Genomic DNA, 2,961 nt, shown 5'->3' with positions numbered 1-2,961 from the left:
ACCAATAGCAGTGGCATGGCGGAGGCTTTCCACGGAGACTCCAGCAACAGTTATGACTACGTGCTAATCTACGATGACATTGTGGCTTATTGGCGGTGACAGTAGCTCCAGGTGGTGGCGACGCAACCTTCTTCAATGGAGCAGAGGGAGAGAGAGATGAGAGAGAGAAGAAAAGAAGAGAAGAGAGGGAGAGTTTGCAGAAGTTAGGGAAAGGAGTTTTCTGTTTGAATTTTACCCAAATCTACTGGCAAAAATATCTGACAGTAAGGTGTTTGTCATTGTCTAAACATCGTGTTTCACTAAATCTTGTTACTGTCGGAATCGATGCTAAATTCAGCGCTAGTAAAATTAATTTTTGAGTCTCTATTTACTGTCGGATTTAGTTATGGATTTTTAAATCTCATGGTAACCTATTCGATGTTAGTGTTGCAAGTGTGAGGAGTGTTAAAGTTAGTCCCACATCAAAGAAAGCAAGGAAGAGTGGGGAGTTTATAAGATGAGAGACCTACTAACTTGACACCTTAAGGTTTTGAGTTGGATGTGGTGTCTTCTCATCTTATGTTCTCTCGCTTGATTCCTCTCCGAAGTCTTCCCGGTGATCAAGAGCTCTTCATGGTTGGCCCAACAAGTGGTATCAGAGCCGATGGTTTAATCGGTCTGGTTTTAAGGGGGTATTCAAGGTGAAGCATCGAAAGTCTTCCCGACAAAGATGGTTCGGATGGCGTGTCCCGCGGTATTTTGCGGCGGTGTGATGGACAAATACCTGTGGTGGAGGAGCTAGAAAGAGGGGGAGTTGATGCTTGATGTGGAGGCTCACACTTGAGGGGGAGATTGTTAGTGTTGCAAGTGTGAGGAGTGTTGAAGTTAGTCCCACATCAAAAAAAGTAAGAAAGAGTGAGGAGTTTATAAGATAAGAGACCCATTAACTTGACACCTTAAGATTTTGAGTTGGATGTGGTGTCTTCTCATCTTATATTCTCTCGTTTGATTCCTCCCGAAGTCTTCCCAGTCGAGAGACGAATTTTCCTCGTAAATGTTAGAAAATTTGCCGTTAAATATTCTTTGTAGTGAAATAGTGGGAAGGATAACCATTATTTTTAGAATGCGAGAAAAATTACTTGATCTTCAAGTAAGACCGGTTTCATCGTAGATTTTTTTTTTTATAAATAAATCAAAGGGCTGAAGATTGAAAAAGGGGCTTTTATTCTGAATCTGACACCCATGAACACATTCTAAAAAAATTTTGAATCACACTAACGTAAGAAGTCATGGAATGCACGTGCGAGCTCGTAAGTATTTAGAAGTCATCTCTTTATTTCAGTTTATTTGCTTATGTTTTATCTTCAATAATTTGTTTCATTTCTCATCAGTTTTAGTATTCCAGTTACCAATTTTTACTTCAAAATGTTTTAGATTTTGTTTTCTGCAAATATTTGGAATAAAGAAAAGTACAAAGTCTACTACAATAAATAAATATGTCAATGTCTATAACAAAATACGAGGCCGGATGAAAAATTTATTTTGATTAGAAACCATCATTATATAATTAAAATTTAATTTTAGTATATTGTCTGTGTAAAATCATTTTGCACGTGTATTTAATCACGTAATATCACATTATTAAAAATAACTATTATTTTTATTAATAACGTCAATAATCGTCTAAAAAAATAAATATAATTATGTGATTGTATAAAATAATTTACATTATCAATGCATTAAAATTAAACTCATGTAATTAAAGGAATAAAAGTATAGTAAAATACTAAAAAAATAATGGAATTATACTTTCTATTTTAAAAAGATCAATTTTCAATTAAAAAAAAGAACACATTATCCGTACAACATAATTAAAGTAGAAAAAAAAAATAAAAAATATGACAAAAGGCATTGGTTCTAGAACATGTACTCATGAGTTGTAAAAGAAATTATCTATGTTAATGTCCATATAAATACAAAAAAGAGTAAGCACAATTATTAAAAGAATATGATATAGGATTTTTAATTATTGACAAATCTAGTCATCATTAATAATTAATTATTAATTATTAATGAATTTTATCAATAATTTATAATATTTTACATAAATAGTATTAAAAAGAGACACACGAAAATGGATAGCATCAAAATACGCTATTATGTCCTCCTAATTAATTTAAGGTTTAATTATTTTTTCGATCTTTAAAATTTTATTAAATTTTTAATTAGATTTTTATAATTTTTTAATTAGATTCTTATATTATATTAAATTTTGTAATTAAATTTTTATTATAATAAAAATATTAAAATTAACAAAATATTTTATTAAACAAAATAAATATATCTAATAAATTAGATATATTTATTTTGTTTAATAAAATATTTTGTTAATTTTAATATTTTTATTACGACAAAAATTTAATTACAAAATTTATTATTATGATATAAGAATTCAATAAAAAATAATAATATAAAAATTTAATTAAAATTTTAATAAAATTAAAGAGATTTACAGAATAATTATAACCTTAATATAACTCCAAAGCTTTATACATTTAGCTAGAATAATATAATGATACAAATACTATAATAAATATTTGGAAACTTGATAAGATTTAATGGTCTTATTTTAACTTATATAAAACCATTATTTACTGTTTATTATTTATCATCTATTAATATATGGAATTTGAGTGGGATTCATTCTTTAATTAATAGATAAAAGACAAAAGAAAGTAATAGTACTTGTATAATATAATATAGACTTTAAAGGTATTTTCCCAGGAAGAAAATCTTCTATATTTTGAAGTCACTAGTGTGAACACATGATACATGTAACATTGTTATGATTGTCAATTTTGGTGGCTATATGTCGAAAGGGAAACCTAGGAATAATAATCCAAGCCCCTTTGTTCTTATAATATTTACATAACATATAACATATATGTATTAATCATAACTAACTTCAATTTTTTATAAGTA

The sequence above is a fragment of the Arachis ipaensis genome, chromosome B10 (assembly GCF_059453495.1).
Source record: "Arachis ipaensis isolate K30076 ecotype BB chromosome B10, ASM5945349v1, whole genome shotgun sequence".
In the NCBI taxonomy this organism is placed as follows: Eukaryota; Viridiplantae; Streptophyta; class Magnoliopsida; order Fabales; family Fabaceae; genus Arachis; species Arachis ipaensis.
This window is presented reverse-complemented; position numbering follows the sequence as displayed.